The following is a 21,593-nucleotide window of genomic DNA, read 5'->3' as shown; positions in this document are numbered from 1 at the left end:
TTACCAACAGAAACCTTATTTTTTAAGGTGTATGGATCCTACTTCTCTCATCATCTTCCTCCTCTCCTTCTCTTCTCTCTGATGACTGATTGGTCTTTTTATCTGGTCCTGTTAATTGGCTGGTATAGCCAAGAGTGGATGGCAATGTCTGCCTGTCCCTCCACTCCCCAGACTGCTGCCCTACCTGTTCCTCTTTCTTGTCATGCCTTATTAATGTCTCCTTCTCTGACACAGCTTCTTGTGCACAGATTAGATGTAATTAACCTTTTAAGAGAAGAATCCTGCCAAGCCATTAACTGTTTACACCACTACCAAAGCCATCCTCTTCTGCTGTGTAAATCCTACTATCAGTCCTTCAACTTCGATGCACACTTTCCTCATTTCAAACTCTCCTTTAGCTGCCAGTTTAACCTTCTCTCTCCGCTCTTCTCCCAGACGTTGCTCTCCTGTCTCTCTCGCTCCCGTCTATCTCAGTGGTTCTACCACGGCATGAATTTTTTATGCGTCCCTCACGTCAGCCTGAAGCTGCAAGGTAGACAAACTCGGCTGAAACAAGCTCAGAAGCCACAAAGAACACAAGATGATGGAGAGATGGAGAGAGACGCTCTGAATCCTGCCAGAGGATAAGCATGCCAAAAAGGGGCGATGGAGTTATTGCGGGAAACTGCTTCTTGACCTCTGTAGAGGATGAACACAGAACAAAACATAAACTCTGAACTTGCAGCGTGACCTTGTGGCTGTGGAGTCTTACAGCCCAAGAGACAGGGACAGAGATAATGCAGTATTGGACATCCTAACGATGGTTATTTTATTCATAATGGCTGTGTATATCACTTGTGACCACAGTGACACATTTCACATTTCGGCGGAGCGAGTAGAGATTGAGGCGTCAGGGAGGGGATGACTTATGGGATCGGTGTGACAGGAGCTAATCATACTAGTCTCATACAACAACATGCGGGATGATAAAATAGAGGAAGGGAAGGGGCCGCGCACACTTCTACACACACAGTGTTCATTCTTACAGATACACCAAGGACTGACCTTCACAATGGACTCTATTAATTACACAGACTCTTAGGCGGCCCTGTCGATTCCACTTCACACAGGGTGTTACTCCTTAATTAAAATAATAAGGCAATTAATAAAAACACGGCTAAGGTCACTGCCCATATGATGGCGGACTACCACTTAAGACCGTCTGAGAGGCTCCGCATGTGAGAGCATGTGTTGGTGCAGGGCTCGGGTTTGCATAAAGATAAAATAAGTCATATGCCCTCTCTAGCTCCCAAGTAGCATCCGCCCACTGCTGCATCCACCCTCTTTCTTCAAGCATCCCATTTCACCCCCCATAGCTGAAAGACAGAGTGCCCTTGCGGGGTAATTATATTAGGTTTGGTGATAGGGGGATCATAAAACTTAAAGCACTCTAATACCTGGGAATTGGCTTTGGGTCTGGCTGTGAGTCATGCTGTTGTGTTTGATGTTGTATCAGGCCTGCATGCCTCACCCTGCTTGCCATCATGCAAAATAAATAGGCAGGCAAAACAAATAGTCTTAAATCAGCATGCTTAGTAATGTAGCATGTGCCGCCTTGCTGTATTTACAAGTTTAGTCCCAGGAAGGGTGGCCGGGGTGATAATATTGAACTTTATGGCCACATAAAGCCTCCTCGCCAGCTTGCAACCACCTCGTCCTATTGTCCTCATAACCTTTCCTCCCTTCTTCTCCCACCTTCCTCACCCATGCGTCCCCCTCTAGGCCAGCAGGTCATAACAACAGAGAGAAATCCTCCTGTTATGCTATAGGAGGGGGATCAATAAGTGGTCAAATTATCCTTCAACTGTAATTAAAGTATACCACAACAGCGCCACGTACAACCAGTATGTTCCACATCCCAGCACACCCTGTGGATGCCGTCCCCGTGTCCCATACCGGCCTCCTCTAACCCTCCGCTCGACTAATGCCTTCGCTGGCTGCCTTCCTCCACACACGCACACCGACACCTTCAGCTAAGTGGTCCACAGTGGCCTGTGCACACCAATGGTGATGGTTGAGTAATGACTATGGATTACTTCATTATCCCTCCCCTAACAGGCTGGTGGGGTGCTTACATGGGGCTGCCTTTAACAAGCTGAATGGAGGGAGGGCACTGGCAAAGAGAGGAAACACTTCAGGCGCTCATGTCCTTGTTGCTGTTATGGATGTTAAACACCAAGGCACGCCTATATGTTCCGACACACAAAATCTCATCTTCTGCCTGTCTCACTGTTAAACTCTTTTTCTGTCCATACCTCACGCTGTAAAGTTTTTCATCAAAGCAGCAACACAAGCAAAGATTAATTGTTAATAAAAATGTTACAGCCTGTCATAATAATCCCTTCCTGTTATCTATTCCAACCTTCATCACAGGTCCAATAGTCCGAGTGACAGAGATGTGACGTTGATCAATATCTTATCATCTGCGGGCAGACAGTAGCCGCTTCACTTTCCAATCAGGAGGAAGATGAGGTGAGTGGGTGATTACCATTTACCATTACTTTCTGTTTGTAATTTCTGATTGGAGAGATAATAATGAAGGAATCTTATTGGAAAAGCATACATCTGGGATGTTGTTTTTTCATCTATTGTTTATTTAATATCATGCTTTTTTTTTTCTAATTATATAAGCTGATAAGATGTCTCTCCTTGTCGACAGTTCACCTCCTTGTGTGAATGTGTACTAATCTACCTGATAATCTGTCAATAATTCATTGACAAATGCTGTGCAGCTACAGAACAAAAAGTACATGCAGTATAAAAAATGTTAGATTCAATAACTTCTCAAACACTGTTTTGTATTTCGTAATACAACTTATTCTAATTTTAAACAGTCTCACTTTTGAATGTACTTCAAAATGTGATAAAGAAGCAGCTGAAGTGCTGAGAGCTCCCAAGCTTCAGAGAGGAGGTTGTTGGATGTTTTGGGAAATGCTGTTTGCAGGAGGATTTTACATTCTGCCCTTGGTCTGCCTTTATGGCCATCTCTCTCCTCTCAACTTTTTCTGTTGGAGTTGAGTTGAAATCTGTGCCTTTTCTGCCCAAGAGGGTGTACCGTTTTCTTTTTGTAAATGAGAATAAAACCCCTTTAAGACAAATTAGTAGTTTTGGAATATACAGCATAATTTGTATGTGTAGACGGTGTATGAATAAAGGTTCACCCTGAGGAGGGAATCTTACCTGTAAAAAGGAAGAATAGGGGAAGTGAGGAAAACCCTAAAAAACCTGTAGTTTCTTTGACTTTTATCAGGCCTGGTTCTAGAAGGCTTTGAATGGGGGTGGAGGTGGGGTTGGGGGGTTGTGCAGTGAGAGATGTTTGAGGGTAACATGAGTTCATCTTTAAGACTTTATGCAATCATGCTGGCATTGAGGATATATTTAAGGCTTAGACCTAACTTTAGTAGGGGGGTCCAGGGGATCCTCCCCTGTGAAAAAAACACATCGTAATCTTAGGAAAGTTGAAATGTGTCAAAACTGGGGGCACTTCAAAACTGCTTTCATTAAACAATATTTACAATGTTAGGATGTAACTAAGCAATCTACTTTAGTTCTGTACCTCAGTACAATTTTAGTGTTCATGCGCTTGAGTATTTACATTTTATGCTAGTTTGGGGAATACTTCTACCCCTCTACATTTCAGAGGTAAATCTTGTACTTTTTACTGCAGTATATTTATGTGACAGCTTAAGTTACTTCACAGATTCAGATTATTAATCCAAAATATAAATCAACTAATACATTATGATGTATTGATATAGATTAATCTACCCAGCAGTAGGCCCATATTTAAAATAAGCTCCACCTTTACCAGCTCCTATAAACACATTAATGCATCAATTATTATAATATATGGGCTATAGTATCTTAAATGGGCCATTCTACATAATAAATGCTCATACGGGTAGGCTGTTTCAAGTATACTTTAATTCAAATACTTTTGTGCTTTTACTTGAATGATATTTTGAATGGAGGACTTTTACTGAAAACAGAGTATTTCTGCACTGTACTTACTCCACAGCTGTTTGTCGTAAAACGAATGTGTTTCCTGTTTTTTTAGCTTATTTTGTGTAATGTGATGTAACGTGACTTCTGACAGAAAGCGTCAGTAGCAGTAACAGCAGTACACTCTTCTGTCAGTTTGTCTTGGTTTGTTGCAGTACTGGACAGGGAAACAGTCTCTGACACTGGATCTCTGTAAACTCTCTGATTGGTCAGGTCTTGCCCTCGTTGCATTCCCTGACGATGCAAAATTACAACACAGCCGTTTTTGTTAGTGACAATAACTGCTCAAAGTGAGAACTATTCGGGCCTAGAAGCCTAGAATTGGCTCCCATATGCGCGGACATACCCTCTGAGTATGGTAGTTGCTTGGTTACATAGATGTTATCGGCTGCATAGGGAGCTCTGAACAAAACATCAGTGGATGCACAAAATGCAGAAACCAGGCTGTTGCTAATTTTGCTTTGTGTGAAAATGTAATAAATGTGTGACTGAGTCCACATATAGATGTGCTCACGTATGTAGGCTTGTGATTGCAAAACCCTGCATCATTCCTAGAGATGCAGACGTTGTGCCGTAGTTTTGTAAACTTCCAGTAAGAGGTCAGATTTCCATCCATTTCCCGACTGTAAATCTGTATTCTCTCCCAGTCCACCATCACACCTTGCAGAGGGACAAAACAAAACATGGGCTTTTTGTAGATGCAGCTGAGGGCAAAATACTTATACATTTTTAGGAACTGTGTGTTCTTAAAATAATTCTCTCAAGCAGCCTCTGACCACCTCCAGCTTTGTTCTTACTGTTCCCTGCTCCTTAGAGTTTACTCAGCGTTGACGGCTGTGAATTTGTGGCTGAGATGTATTTTCTGAAGATGATATTCAGCCTATAAAAATGATGTCTGCAAAAGAAAAACAAAATTGCAAAATGTACAACTCAGGGGTCTGCTGTTACTAAATGTCACAACTCTTTGTTGCCTGCAAATGAAAAGGCTTTATGTCTACAATCAATCAATTGATCATGTAATTTCAGGTTATTATTGTAAACATATGAATATGCTTGTATTTTGGTGATACTTTACCCTCTCCCACAGTTTTGGAATTCTACGCTCACATTCATGGATTATTTTTACAGTAATCAAAGAGATCTTTTTATGGTAATGGTGGTTGTATTTTTGTATGATGTACAGTGTATTGGATAATGGGATTCATATGCTAAAGTCTGGAGAGATTTTCAGTTTTTCATTCTCACATGTTTCAGCGTCTGCATTATGTGATATATGCATTTTGTGTTTCTGCTGTACTTTTTTGGTTTCTATGCCTCTTTGCAGTTCACAGTTTTTTCTCTTTCTCTCAGTCTTCTTGTGTTTCTGTTTGCCATCAAATCCCAAGTGAGAGTACATACTGTCATAGTTGCAATGCATAAATAATACAAATTTTGATGCATACAAAGGGGCAGACAAAATAATGACAATCTCCTGCAAAACAACCTGTCTTACGATACCTATGCTACCTTTGTCTGCAGTTTATCCTCAGTCTTTTCGGTATTGGTCATTCAGTTTAAAGTGTGTTTAGGGAGATAAGTGAGTATTCATTTAATGAGGATTTATTGCAGTGATTGGGGAGGCCTAGACAGGTGTTTCATATTTTCTTGGTATTTATAAAATCCCTTTTTAATAATTTTTGGTTTATGAAAGCATTATCATTTTTTAATGTGGTAATACTGTGCTGAAACATGTGGCATTGTCACCTGAGTTGAACCTTGTTTGTAAAAAACTGGCTGTCATCCAGTGGCGCTGAGCAAACACTGAACCTACTGACTTCATCACGGATCCACTGACATGTCTGACTTTGGCTCACAGAAACTGAAGTGAAAGTTTCCTTTCCCTTTCTTCAAGCATCAAGTCAAAAAAAAAAAAGACAGGGGAGGTAAGGCTGCTTTATTTATATGGCATATTTCAAACACGGAGCCAATGCAAAGTACTTTTACAAAGTCAAAGAAAAGTAGCAGAATTACATTTAAAAACAATAATCATTAAGAACCAGAATAATATCAATTAAGATCATTCAGAAAAGAATAAGAATGAGTAAAATACACAAAATGAAATAGAATACAAATAGAATAGACAAGAATAAAGTAAGAGTGCAGTTAGAGTGCATAATAAGTTGTAAGTTGCTCCAAAAGCAACTAGGGAAATAAAAGTGCATTAGAGAAACCAATCAGTCAAAGGCAAAGGAGGACAAGAGCCTTTTTTTAAAATTTAGATTTGAAAGCATTTAGGGTTGTGACTCATTTGAGATCATCAGTAAGGTTGCTTTTGTCTGTTTGCAGCATCGTTGCTTAAAGCAGCTTCATCCGCTTTGGTTCTGAATCGAGGTACTTCCAGTTCACTGCTTCCTAAAGATCTGAGGGCCCCACTGGGTTTATATTCTTCAAGGAGATGAGAAATGTGTTTTAGTTCGAAAATATTGAGTGATTCATAAACTATCAGCCACACTTAAAAATCTATTCTGTAACTAGCCTTTGTAAAGATTTAAGAACAGGCATAACATCTTAAGTTTTCTTGGTTCACATCAGGACTCAGGCAGCAGTGTTTTGAATGAGAAAACTATATTTTTTGGGAAATGACACAGTTACATTTGTTTACCCTGATAAAATGCTTACTTAGGCCCAATCCAAATACACCTCTTTACCCTACCACTTAGCCATCACCCCTCCGTATTGCATATTCACATCTAGAGGTAGCACATCCTGATTCTTGTTGGGATAGAGGAGAAGGGTGAAGTGTTTTCATTTTAATGTTGGATTCCCTCAGCCTACAGAGCACCGCTAGTTGCCTGGTAATGAAACAGTTTCTTTCTTTAAAAAAAAAAAAAAAATGATTTCAGTTTGTTCAGTTGATAGTGTGAAACTTAAGTTGTGAACAATTTGCGCGCCTCCTTACAACCGCAACAGGCTCCTGAGAAATCACCAAAGCAGAAGACGGGTAGTCGCTGAAATCTTCTCTTTTGACTGGGACAACCCCTCAAGACAAGATTTCAGCGACTACCCGTTGTAACTCCCAGGGTTCCCACAGTCATGGAAAACCAGGGACAGAAAAGAAATTTCATCTTTTTTTCCAGGCTTGAGGAAGTAATGGAATTAGTAAAAAATCTTCAAAAGCTTTTTAAAAGTCATGGAACTTTGTTGTGTGTATTGGAATTAATTGTTACAGTACGCTTCTGTGGATGTCCTTACACAAAATGTATCAAACATAACCAACTATTAGGGACTGGAAAACATTGCTGATTAGTTTTCATACAATAATTAACATTTTGGGTAAAGTTTTCCATACAGTTCACGTTTGTGTCGTGAATGGTCATCCAATTTTATTACTGGTCCTTGAAAGTCAGGGAAAAGTGTTGAAAGTTTGATCATAAAAAATGCGTGGGAACACTAAACTCTGCTCTGAGGGGCAAGGTGCCATTCCAATGAGGGTTGGGGTAAAAATATGAAATGGGCTTGGGCCTTAGTTATTGGCTTAGCTGCTGAAGTTCAGATATGAGTCTGTCAACTTTTCTTGCTCTGGTTTTTGTCATTATATCTCTGGCATCAAACTGAGTGATTACTTTCAGGAACATCTCAGTAGATCATCTCTGCCCCAGGTGTGTTCTCCACACTTGTGTTCCTTGTGCATTTTTACGAGTTGTTTTAGAATGCATGCCGTCTGTGAATGACTGCTCTGCCATAAAATGCCAGCTTTATGATGCTTATGATATACATTTGTGGTTCATTTTGTCTCAAACATAATGACTGTTTATTCAATTCTGTAGTAATAGCATGTTTCACAACTATCCTCAAATGGCTCCATCTAGCCCTTTCATTTTGATTTAGATTGATTTTGGATCACTGATGATTTTGCAGACTGCTCTCCTTTTCACTGGTTGACTATTTGTCCTCATTGTAATTGTTATTGCCTCATGTTTCTTAAAATCGGCTTCGCTCAATAAGTGCAATGCATAAATTTCCCTCAAGTATCAACAAGGAAAAACAAGTTTTCAGGGTGCCGCAAAAAGTGCATTATGAATCGAGAGACGTGGAGGAAAAAAAATCCTGTTAAAAGTTCAATTACAAATAACAGATATTTGTGTGTGTCATGGTTGGATGAGTGCTGACCCTTATAAACCGGTTAATTCACCGGGTGAAGGACTCGATGTCGGAGAGGGCAAGGTGGAAGCAGAACACATGTGTTTCTGGCCCGTGCTAAAAAATGAAGGACTGTTGTTTTAAGGTCAGAAAACAATTCCACCATTGAGAGGGTGAGGCGCTGAGAAGATGGGACCAAGCAGAGCGATGGATGTTAGCTGGTGTGCGAGCACAGGGACTGGGCTTTGAGTGCAGGTGAATCATGATCTGGTGTTATTGAATCATGGCCTCGGTTGTTTCATAGGGTGACCTCCATGTTTTGAATGGACTTGTAGCGCCTAGTGGGAGCAACTGGAGCGCAAATAAAAAGGTGGTAAAGTAGAAACTTAGGGAGGATGAAGATGAGCTGTGCTGCAGCTTTCTAAGTGAGCTGTTAGATTTACAACAAGAGCTGATGATAAGAGGACAGCAAACCAATCCAGGAGCAAAGTCAAAGCTTTCATGTATTCAGCGAAACATGTCAGCACTATAGGCCTTTAGTCTTGATGCCAATTGCCAATAGATTTTTTTTATGCTGAACTGTAAACTGTATTTTGTCCACCAACTGCATGTCTGTATGCTGCGTTGAATAGCTCATTTCATTGAAATTTCATTGCTAGGCAGGTCCATGGTCTATGTTTACGTTGTGTCGGCTGATGTCGCAACAGGAAATACAAAGAACCCATTTAGAACATTTATGTTGTCAGGTTTGAAAAGGTCTTTAAGAATGTGAGACAATTGATGCACACATGTAGTTGATTGTGAGCATATTAATGTCATGCATTGTGTGGGCATGTTGTTTCTTTTTCAGTTTTAGCTGTAAAAGTCTCTTAATGGACTTCATTTTATGTATAATCATGTACGCTTGTGAAGTCATGCATCAGTCAAATAACCTTTAAGTAACGCAGTGTGGACCTGAAGATATGCATGTGTCATCTGACTGAGGTCTAATGTGTTTACTAGAAGATGTGGTTTCGTACTGCTAATGTGAAATTACTCTGAGTACTCAGTCCGCAATTACACAGCGACAGACGTCTGGGGTGCACTATTGATCTGGCACATCTGAGTGTATTTTAGCCATGCCGTGCATGAAATTACAGCAGAGTGGGAGATTATTACAGATACATCAGGCATCTCTATTCATGTAGGGAATTTTTTGGACATATGCACACAATGTAAAAACAGCAACAACATTACAATGCAGCTCAGAAATGTTTTCTTCACTCACGAGAGCTTGGCGTTATGACAATTTTCCATCAAAACTGAAATAAGTTGAATGACATCCACTCGCAAGCACATGAAATGGTCTTATAAGCGTAGAATTCAATCCAGAAGAAAAAATATGTAGATAAACAATAATACAAATCTTATTGTGTAGCTTTTCACTGAGCTATTGCATGAGTTTGAAATATTGTATTATATTGTATTTCAACTATATTAAAGCCCACTCATCTTGAGTTTGGAAGATTGATGTTTGAATGGGCAATGTTAGAATACTAATTTCTTTTTACCGTGTTAGGGTAATGCAGAACAGTTTTGAGTTCCACAACATTGAATTTTGAATTATTGTCCATATGCACATACATGTATGCCAGTTCATATTTTTGAGTATGCATGGATGAAAACTGGAAAAAAGACTCTCCCTACATTATTGAGTTTGAATGTTTGTGCTTTTCAGCTTTTATTTACTTTGTCACTAGACACTCCCCTGGTGTACTCACAGTTTACAGCTCTTCCTTTACATAGCCCTCTCTTGGACTCTCATTCCCTTTCTACTCCTCTCCATGAACATGTTTGAGTATGTGTGCCTGTGCCGGTTAAATGATTTACTCACCAGCCGCGAAGTCTCTCTAGATTGGCCCCCCTCCATGCATGACCACATGTCCACTCCATTCAACATCTCGCCATCCGACTGCCCAAGAACTGCTGTACAAGCATTTTGCTTTATTTTCACAAAGCATTTTTACTGCCTACAAAATCACTGCAAATATATTTTCATGTTCATCGTCAATCTTGGCAGAGCAGGGGATTGAAGCCTGAAAACGCTGCTGTGTCCAGTGGAGAGACCACATTGGATTCTGTTGCTGTAACACATTTCATTGGTCACTACAGGTTATCTGTGACCCATTTGCCCTTCGCAACGCTATCCTGAACGCTCTGTCTCTGATACGATCACGGTAAAGGTTGGGTGTTACAGTACACGTGCTCATCGTGTTTTATGATGCCGGTGATCGCCTGCAAAGTGGTTCATTCTCCACAGGTGACTGGTGCTCGGTCAAATGGAACCCGCAACTTCACTAAAGTGCAGTTTATTGCAGGCATGTATGTGCACATGAGCAAGTACATGTGTGTGTGCATGCTCTGTTATGTGTTTATTTCCATGAATTTAAAACATACTTCCCATAATTTCTTCTGGACAAGGTCACTTTGGCATGAACCTCGGTATGTGGTCCATCTAATGCTAATGATTTCTTGTTAAGGCTTGCAGTATGCTGGATGCAACCTTCCTATAATGTGCTGCAATGTGATGAGTTTCTAGAGAGAGTTTCTAGAGGGCGAGGGGATGTGGTGGACATACAAAATGCACATTTCCTGCACCCCACAGTCAGATGCTAGATCCATTTAGATGAATATCATTGAACATATACATTAGTTTGCCTTAGGTTTAGAATAAATATGAGCTAAACTAGGGTCATGCCATTGTTTAGTCTCAATTTTCTCTCTTGGGGCTTTGTTTTCCTGGAGCAATCACCATGTTAATTCACTTCCATTTACAATTGAAGTTGTTCCAATACAGATACCAATACCGATAATAGTGTCTGAAATTCCTGCCTAAAATGCTGAATCAGGTATAAGCAAGTACACAAGTCAGTGCAACAATCGAACACCACATGATTTATTAATGAGCTATAGGGGTACAGCGTGTAGGATTTAGGTTGATTTATTAGCAGAAGGGGAATTTAATAGAAGTATGTTGTCCTAAGTGTTTAATCACCTGAATGTGAGAATCTTAATGTTTTCGTTGCTGTAGAATAAGCCGTTTATATCTACATAGGGAGCAGGTCCTTGTTTGTGGAGATCATCATGTTGCCCCACTGCATTTCTACTGTAGCCCAGAACAGACAAACCAAACATTGGCTCAAGATAGGGCCATTCATGTTTTTTGTGTTTGCCACTGTAGTTTGAAGCCTCCCTGGGTGAGTTGGGAAACTGCTTTATTCAGTGTTTTACTGGTTTTTACTAGTATCACTGGGTCAATTTGTCTTGGAGTAGAAGGGACCTATGCAGATATTTTATCTCCTGCTAAAAACCTGAACAATGAACACTGAGGGAAATCTAACAGGGAGAAGTTACAGCTGGTTGCAGTATACAACCTTCAACACTAGATGTCACTAAACCCCCAATACCTTAAACACCGGACCTTTAACACATTGTTGTTTTATAGTTTTAGGTATTTTTAGAATATCTTAGGAATGCTCTGATCTAGAAACACACTTTAAATGGCCTCCCATTTGTCACTGTCTTAGCTCTAAATACAAGTGTATCCTTTCAGCAGTGTTTTTTTTAGCAATTTTTGAAAAGCAAATAAATCAGCAGAGCATGTCTTCTGCGATTATCTATCCATTTGTTTCTGTTGTTGTGTTATGGTTGTGTTATTGTGTTATTGTTGTTGTTGGCCATTAGCTGAAGCCTGTTGAGTGCAAAATGTACCCCTTGAAGCAATGGGTTAACGAATTAGAGGCTGTGTTGCTTTGTGTGTAACAGTGCTCGTCCCAAATGGCCGCGCAATGGAATGACGTGACATTCACCCCGTCCTAGTATTAGTAAATCTGTGCTGTTAAAAATATTAAGGAGAATATCATGAGTGGAATAAATAGGCTACTGTGTAGATTATTCTTTGAGCACTTGGAAAGCATGCCTAGAGCATGGGCTATTGGATATGTAATATATAATAATAAAATATAATATAAGATGGAGATCTATTTTTACACATTTTATTTGACTTCTTGACATTGAAATGAGTTAGTAGTATACAACAGTTTTCTTATTTTAATAAAATGGCACCAGAAAAGGTACTCGTTATTGGCTGATACACAAGTTCTGGTATCGTACTTGGTATCAGGAAGATTACACCCATACAGTATTATATATGAGACTTTTTCATTAAATCTTTAAATTATTAATCATGTACTATTTTTTTAAAATGCCCTTTCAAATAATTGATACATTATCCTCAGCGCTAACAGTGCATTCCTGATTTTTCCAGAGAAAATGCCAGGATGTAAACACAATTTCCAGCTGGCATGCTCCTGTTTAATTACAAACATCTGCCATTTGATTCCTGTCACCTGTTGTTTGTCAGACCCACAATGAAGGCAGTGAGTGGGAGATCACTTCATACATGACTGAACACTGCGAGTCCTCTCTCGTCTAATAAATAGACTTGTTACTATTAATTACTGTTACAAATCTTATCATTGTTCATCCTGGAAAAAAGGCCGAGTGCTTCCAAGTTATTTACGAGATTTGATTATGTTCAGTCATCCATGAATTTCAACAGCACAAGTTGGCTCAAGTCGAACTGACTTTGAACGGGAGACATAAATGGAGGTTCTAACATCCTGAAGGAGTGTGCGGGTTGCCAACAAAAGCTGTCACAGATTGGTTTCTTTGCTAAATTGGAGCCATGCGTGACATATTAGGGCCAATCAATCAACCTCAATGATGCAGATAATTACAGCATCAATGTATCAAGGTGCAGAGATGCCCATTCGGGTGTAAAGCAGCTTTAAGAAAGTGTTAATGCAGTTTTATTAACTCCACCTCTTTATCTCTCTGTCTCTAATTTTCCTGTGCTTACCCATTTCTCTTCTGCCTGTATCTCTTCCTATCCTGACACCTAAACCGTTGCTGCATGTCTTTCGTCCTCCATCTTCTTTTTTCATTATCCAGCCCTCAGTTTAAGAGCAGAAAGATGGAAATGGATGTGTGCTTTTCTGAATGAGAAAAGAGGAGAGAGGTTAAGAGGCAGTGGCAAAGAGATAGATCCCACTTGCTGATGCTGATCTTCAAAGTCTTATTTATGATTCATTGACCCCCTGCCTTGCGCTAATGCATTATATATCTATCTCCGCCAATGAGGCAACTGCATTATTAATTTTGGCATCATACACAAAACTGTTAGCAAATTTGCTGGAAATTTTCCTTTGTCCTGTAACGCACAGAATCATCAGTCATTTTGTCCACTAAAGCAAACGCTGCATTTTACAGTGAGTCATTAAAACGCCATCGCCCTTCAAAGGGAATTTGGTATTCAATAAGTAACGTACTCCAAAAATTCTTAATAATATATTCGGCACCAATTCAAGTGTTGACAACTTTGGTTTGAAACTTCTCTGAACTTGAAATGCAGATTAAAGATCACTGACCCAGCCCGTCTCTAATAACCTGAAAATTATGATCTAAGATCCATCATCTGTACAAATATGAGATTATAATTATGGCAAAAAAAGGATTTACTTACATTTCAATCCTGCTTTCAAGCACAAAATACTCACTCAGACAGTCAGACACACACACATGCACACGCACGTGCGCGCACACATACACACACACACACACACACACACACACACACATACACACACACACACACACACACACACACACACACACACACACATTCTCCCTCTTCACTCCAAATCCAGGGCCAATTATGCACTTCATGATCTGTGGTCAAAGGTGCTTCTCAGACAATCACCCTAATGAGTTGGGCCTCCTCCAAATACGGAAAGCTCCATCACTTGGGGTGTCCACTTGTGAATGCGTGTATGCGCGTGCATGTGTGTGTGTGTGTGTGTGTGTGAGATAGAGGGAGAGAGAGAGAAAGAAAGAGAGAGCGCTCATGCTCATGTGAAGTGTTGATTTGCCACTGATAAAATCCATCATTTTCAAAAAAGATTTAATTATGGAAATATGGCATTAAACAATATTGCACTTTTCCCCCAATTGCATATTTGCATTGTCATAGAGTTGAATACCAAAACCGACTTTATAACTAATCCAATCAATTAGTTATCCCTCCAGGATTAAGTGATGCTCAGAATGACATCCACAGATCTAACTTCAGTCTAATTGAATACCTTCCTATGGTATTAATGCATTAGCACCTTTCAAAGAGGAGAGCAGAAGGACATCATTAAATAATTCAGAGTTGTCTGGGCCACACCTGGGCACAAACAACCATTTTTGTGTTTTCGCTGTTTTCCCACTTAAAGACTGAGACTAAAAAAAAGCTTTTAACTTGATGCTTAATCACAGCTCCGGCTCCCTAACATACCCATTCTCTCCTCACATACTTGTTATCCAGGGCTTTGAGATGAGTAAAAGAGGCGCTGTGTTTGTTTAATGAATATTTCATTTTTCAGTTAAATGGAGAAGCCATGAAGAAGGCACCGACAAATTGCTGTAAAATACGAGATGATGTGTGTACCTTCCATCCAGATCAGCATCAGGTGCAAAAAGAAACAAACAGCACAGCAAAATCAGAATGGAGCAATATTTAGAAAATTTAAAATATTTCCGTTTATAGCTGATGTTAAATATGACTGTCTAACTTTTTTTTCTTTACTAACTCACTAGTCTTGCAAGGCCAACCATTGTGGTCTCATATCTCACTTTGCTGAGTCTCAGTAGACATAAGCCTTTGTTAGAGACATGTTGATCTGCACCTACAGAAGTAGATCATCCAGTCACATTTTTTTTTAAACGTGGTTTAAGAAAAAAATTAAATGCGGTTTATTTGTTCTTATATAAGATGCAGTCATTAGCATGTTCAGCAAGGGACCTCCAGTTGTAAACTTGCATTACTTCCAAGGTTTAAGTTCAAGTAAAGCACAAATAAATATGTTTGGTAAGTTTGTCAGACAATGATTAAAACAACTGTCAGGTATATTTAAAATAGGTTTTAGAGTTACTGTGAAGCAACGAGACTTGTTAGCCGCTGACTAAGTAACACAGTAACATAGCAACACCCCGCGATCTGAAGAATGAGCCGCCGCACACCAGCAGGCTTGTTAGCAGCTAATCCAGTAGCACAAGCAGTCTATATGATAGCACAACAAACACCTTCAAGACCAAAGAACAAAGACAATGATAGTTTCTCGTTAAGCAGTTAAAGCAGCCAATTTCATCATAAAGCACACACCTACAGCACGACTGGGTAGCCGATTCTGGCTGAAAGTCAAAAGTTCATCAATAACAGTTTTTTTCGCTTGTGCTCGATTGTTGCATTAAACAAAGATGTTTATTTACATAGACTGACAGAGCAAAGATAGCTTGTGGAAGGTAACAATTTACCAGGGGGCAAAAGGATGTATTAAATATACCTGGATACAGAATGGAGGCAGGGTCCCGTTCATTCCTATAGGAGCTACTCAGTAGCCCATGAAGCAAAAACGCTCTATTTTCGTGTTATGAAAGTACCTGAATCTTCCACATCATAGGGCCCAAAGGGCATGTGCACCAGAGACTTACCATGGCTGAGTGTGCATGAGCAGCTAACCTCCACTGCAGCCGACTTCTGGTTTCGTGCTCCGCTATTTTGAATGGCAATCAAATAATTTAATCCTGTGCTTTAGACTTTTCAAATTTAATGAAACTGAATGAATTAAATCTTGATAGTGATGTAATCCATTTTGCGGAGGTTTTGAGGTTCAAAATAATGTGTTCACTTATATACAGACGTCTTTTTCCCAATGTAATACAATAGGTAAAAGTTTTTGGTGTAATTTCACTTTTTGCCACTATGTAAAATTTGCTTCAAAGCCCGCCATTATTTCTTGGGGCTTGGTCAAAAGAAATGACACGGATGGGCTGTGCTCTAACGAGTAGTAACATAGTTCTTATATAGTAGGGGAGAGGTTACGATACATTTTCAGCAAGTATTTTCCAATATCATGTGCTGAAGAGAAATTGCTTTACTCAGACTTTAAGGTGCATTTTACACCTCGGCCGACAATATTTTGTGGGGTGACAGCTTTTCACTGTAGCACATCTACTGTGAAGTACTTTTCCTCTGTAAAGTCTGGTTCAGGATGCTATCAAACTGTACAGTTAGTAACTCTGTCCTGGCATTTATTTGAATTACGGGAAGTTAATGTTCCAGTAACATGTGTTAAATTTGCCAAAAACAGTAGTATTTATCCTAAAAAGTTTTTTCTTAAACATCAAAAGTAAATCATAAAACAAACAATAAATCGAAGATCTAACTCATGTAGCTTGTTCAGGTTTTGCGGTACAGCTGGATGAGGTATTATTTCTTTTGTGAGTACCTCCTGTGCTTAGACAGATCACCTGCTCTCCCTGCCTTCTCCTGGGTCTGCCAGAGAGCCGCTCAAAGCGAACACACAGCTGTGGCAGACTGGAGTAATAAGAGAACAAGTCAGCACCTCATACAACACACTGTCCATATTTCCAGTCACTTAGAGAGCGAGCGAGACTGAGGCTCCGCAATGTGTACTGAAGTCCTGGATTGCAGGATACTGAGCCTGATTTATTTGTGAAACTGTGTCAGCTGGGAATAATGATTAACAGTTGAGAATTCCTGCTGTATATTCGGGCAGAGCTGCTGCTGTCTTCAGTCTCTTACAGCCCATCTTATTCTGGGACACTATTTTCCTGGGTGCATGTACTTTACTGTACAGTATATAGTACTAGTATATCTGCTCTCCTCTTTGCTTTTTGGGGTTGCTTTCATTTTTTGGATTAATTGTTAAAGGGGTACGTGGTCATCTTACAACTGCTTTATTACAATGCCAGTTTGTGGCAGGGACATTTGTTAATGTCTTAAGACTGAACCAATTTTAGTGAGTTTTTACACGGTTTGCATGTTTGTTTGTTTTTTCATTTTATTTTTCAGTCAGTTTATCATTGTAAACTGCAGACTATATATGCCAAGTGACAAATGGGATCCTTGACAGGCATAGAAACTGGGGGTCAACCGTTTTATTGGTTTTGCTGAGTTATTGGTGCTGATAGGATGTATTGGAAACTATAGTTATTGGCAGAACTTTGTCTCAGATATTAGCCGCTGGTTGAGTAGCCACCACCATTCTGGGGATGTACATCATTAAATAGAGAAAAAAGTTTCATCAGTGGTGCACCCCCAGAGTGTATTGTTCTTCATTTGAAGATATAGCTATTGACATGATTTTTCTGCAGGACAGCAACATCGGGGACAGCCCTATGAATGTGAAAGTCCATGACCAAGTGAATGCCCTTATGTCTTGTTTCAAATTAAAAGCCCTCTAATGTTTCATAGATGGTCAAGCCATGTACTAGATCTTAATGGGCTAGGACATCCCTAAAAATCAACCAACTCCTACACTACCTACACTGTGTCGGACAAAATGTTGCTCTCAACTTGTTGAGAGCTTTGAATCCAGTGTCGGATTGGATTTTGTTCCATTTTGTCGTGAGTTCTGACAAAGTCCTGGCCATCTGCTCTGCTGAAATATTTAGTCATGCTCTGTTGCAGCATCCCTCTTCTGGGCTCTGTTACAATGTGGAAAGACCAAGGGGTGATTTGGTGGCAATTTGTGAAGAAAAGGGCACTGTCACATCCACAGCTGTGCACACAAACATGCAGATATAACACACTGGCATACACAGGGGAAGTAGCAGGGTAAAAGTTATTAAATGCTCCTTCTTTCTTTGAAACCTCCCACTGAGGTGCCCTTAGGCAAGGCACTGTGCCCCCAACTGCTCCAATGTGAGTGTTAGTATTGTACCAGCCAGGTGCAAATGGGTATGACTGCATATATTTAAACAACTAGTGTGTTGGAGGTTGTTTGTGACTTTAAAAAATACATACACACACACACACACCAGATGTCTTGCAACCAGCTGTGCATTATGCATTCAACATTTCTCCCCAATGTCATGTACAATGTGATAACATTTCATGCTGCGTAGAAATACATCTTGTGTGATCTACAGGCCTGTTGATGAGAAGATGGCAGGAGCAAAACTGATTTAATGTACATGCAGCAGTGCCTGCTGTGTTTATGCATGAGTGACTCCATCCACACGGGCATGTGTGCGTGCGTGTGTGTGTGTGTGTGTGTGTGTGTGTACACTATGAAATGGAACTGAGAACCAACCACGATGCTGTCACTTGAACTCAGTGTCATGTTTATTTTCAGAAAACATACATAAAAGAAAATCCAATCATTCCATGCTGTCAAACCTCAATAATAACAGTTTCAGCCCGATCATATAAATAAAGATACACTTTCACATATAGTGAAATATTTGGGACAGCAGTGTTAAATGTTGTGTAAGTACTGTTAGCCAACACAGCATTGTTAAATTGCATATTGCATATTATTGGTAATTAGGAACAAGTGTGTCTGTCTGTTCGGCATATGTGTAAAAAATTTTTTTTTGAAAGGTATAATTAAAGTTCCTGCAAGCTGTAGTTAGCGATATGTGCTTACGCTTGATTATCCATTTTGAATATTCATTATGGATGACAGCTTGCAAAAAGGGGAGCAGAGCAGTCCAGACATTATTTTCCATGCAATTACCTCTGGCTTCCACTGGGGGAAACCCATGTGCTCCCAGGACAGATGGGAGACGAAGTCCCTCCAGCATGTCCTGAGTCTGCCCTGGGGTGTTTACACTGACCAGCAAAGCCTCTCACATGGCATTGTGGTAGTGTGAAAACCAGTCCAGCAAATGAGCCCTTACCTTGTATTCACCATATAATTTGTGAAAACAAAAATAATCTGTAAATCAGGGCACCATGCAGTTGTTCAGATGGTCCAAAATTCCAAAACCCTATTAGACAGAAAAATATCCCATTGGACCGAAAGCCCATTCTTCAGACCAGTTTTAGAATATATATTAATGCCCAATGAATTCTAGTTTCTCAACAGGTTTTCATCCCAGGTCATCACATTCGCTTTTTCAGTGGACTTCTACGTCTACATATTACAAGTTAGGTATCCTTCTGCATCTATTATTTACATTCCAGGATGCTGCTGCCATTATGCCAACAAATTCACATAATGCAGTGATGCAGCAGGTGCTTAAGCAACAACAGCACATGGCAACCAACGCGGGAATGCCAAAAAACAGGTATGCTGGCACGCATGTTTAGGATTATGGGGGAAGAGGCACATGGTGAGGTATAAAAAAAACCATCACATTCACATGAGAAGCAAACACCTGATCAGTGTCTGTTGTTTGTGGGACCCATCAATTACCCTGACCACCTGCCCTTTAGGCACCCTTTGAGCTCCTTATATGACATCATTACTGGCAGTGTTTCAACCTGCCGCTGTCCTGCCATGTGACAGGTTCCATTCAGCCGCGTTCTCAAGTGATGCCACCTGTGAGTATATCTTGCAGATGCGATAGGTGCTTTCAAGCACATAAACTTTCACCAAAAGCCCAGTTAAAGCGGCGCTATTTAATGAGTTTGGAATGACAACAGGTTTGGATATTCAGTAGTCCAGAGGCAGCTGGTTGCTGGATGAGATATAGGGGAAACCTGCTGTTAACACCAGTATATCCCACAAACCTCATGGGGATCACTGTAGACAAGTTATACGTCACACACAAGTGGTAAAAAATAAATAAATAGTCTTTTTTAGATATTTCACTGTCTTACACAAAAGCATATTTTTGTAGTTGAGGCTAGTTCAATAATCAGGATTAGCTAAAGGAGTTTGTCTGTCAAGGCAAGTATTCCCGCCCACTGAAAGTGTTGGTGGTGGCAGTGAATTCAGACTGAGACAGAGAGCGAGTGTTGAACTCACATCATCAGGATGGTAAAAAAGTTTTTGTTCAGGTGTAGAAGTTTCCACACAAAACTCATCGCCAGATTTTGCATGACCTTAGTAAATCCAGGAAAATACACTAACTTCTTTTAAACGTACACACCTCTTATTTAAAAGAGTGAGGCAACTTGCAAAGAGGTATTATAATGGCACAAAAACTTTGACTTCAAATTTGTGTGCCTATTTCATACCTTTTGTACACCGCATGTGATCTTCTAAAAAAACTGACGCAGAAGTCTTAGCGAATCTGGCCTTGAATGTCAACAAGAAGAATAATTTCTTCAGGATTTGAAATTCTTTATGTCAATTAGAAAAGAGATCTACACAAACCACATGTTCACATCAACTGCAAGGTTCCCAGATGTCACAGAGGCTTGTTTGTTCGTTTGTTTGCTTTGTGGAAATGGTTGTTATAAACAGGAATCCGCCACTCGCTGTGATGTGTATTGAATAGAAAAAGGTGGCAATAGGAGCCAGGCAGATCCACCAGAGAGACAGCCTGGGAGATGAATGAGAGACGTATTGCTTCCCAGATTAGGTTTGTTTTCCAATCATCTTCTGGCCATATACCATATTGATTAAAACCTAATAACCTCATAAGATGCTCTCTTCCACCTTTCTCATCCTTCGCCACCCCTCCCTCCTTTCCCCCCTTCCTCCTCCTTCCAGTCTTCTTCTTCTTTCTCCCACTGTCCCCAAAGAGAAACGACTCGCCGGCTCTCCTCTCACTATTAAAGAAGCCCTGACAGCAAATCACTCTTCCTGACCTCAAAGTTGAGCCTTTAATTTTGACGATATCTATCAATCATGACAAGGATATCAAATAAAAAAAAAAAAAAAAGGATTGGCTGGGTTATAAATCCGACCCACGATTAAAAGATATTACCTTGCAACACACACATCAATCTGGGAAAAATGTCAAAAAGACAAGAGGGTTAGGAGGGGAAAACAATCTGGCAAGTTGACGACATTAGCTTTGATTGACCCAACATTTGGCTGACAAAGCTTTGCATTTATTTAGGTGTAATCGCGCGTCATAAAACTCATATTTTAAACATCAATGCCTCCTTAAAGTTTCATGAAGGTGGCGGTAACCTTGTGGCACAATGCACTTCTGCCTCAGCGATTTGTTTCCCAATTGTTACTCTATGAACTTTACATGAGCCCTGAGTCAGTGTTTATCTTGTCACTGCTCTTATTTCACAGTTGTCATTCTGCTGATACTTGCACCATCCATATTTTCTTGATCAGACAGTCCATAATGGATCCTAAAGCATCGCTTTAAACTTTCTCTCCTCCCATCAGCGCTACTCACACCCCTCTTCTAGGCCTCCTCCATCTGCACCAAAACATCCTAATATGACATCCCATCACACTTTGGAAGCCTGACGATGCTTTATATTCAGGAGAGACAAAATTCAATAATATTAGATGGCGTGGCAGAATGCACTCACCACACGCACACATGTATGCAGACATACAGACAGAAGAAAATGAGCATAACCTTCCTGTGGGCTATATTTTACTGCTGATGGACCACTGTTGGTT

General features: G+C 40.1%; 1 protein-coding gene across 1 annotated transcript in view; it reads left to right on the top strand.

The window, feature by feature from the left end:
- Positions 1–21,593, top strand: part of csmd2 (CUB and Sushi multiple domains 2) — a 530,601-nt gene that overhangs the window by 100,433 nt on the left and 408,575 nt on the right. The window contains exon 2 of the mRNA XM_042506230.2: positions 2,413–2,511. The gene's annotated coding sequence lies outside the window, so the exon portion shown is untranslated. The remainder of the gene's footprint in view (positions 1–2,412; positions 2,512–21,593) is intronic.

Source organism: Plectropomus leopardus, chromosome 17, assembly GCF_026936395.1.
Source record: "Plectropomus leopardus strain MGB_pleo_1.0 chromosome 17, ASM2693639v1, whole genome shotgun sequence".
NCBI lineage: Eukaryota > Metazoa > Chordata > Actinopteri > Perciformes > Serranidae > Plectropomus > Plectropomus leopardus.
This window is presented reverse-complemented; position numbering and strand designations above follow the sequence as displayed.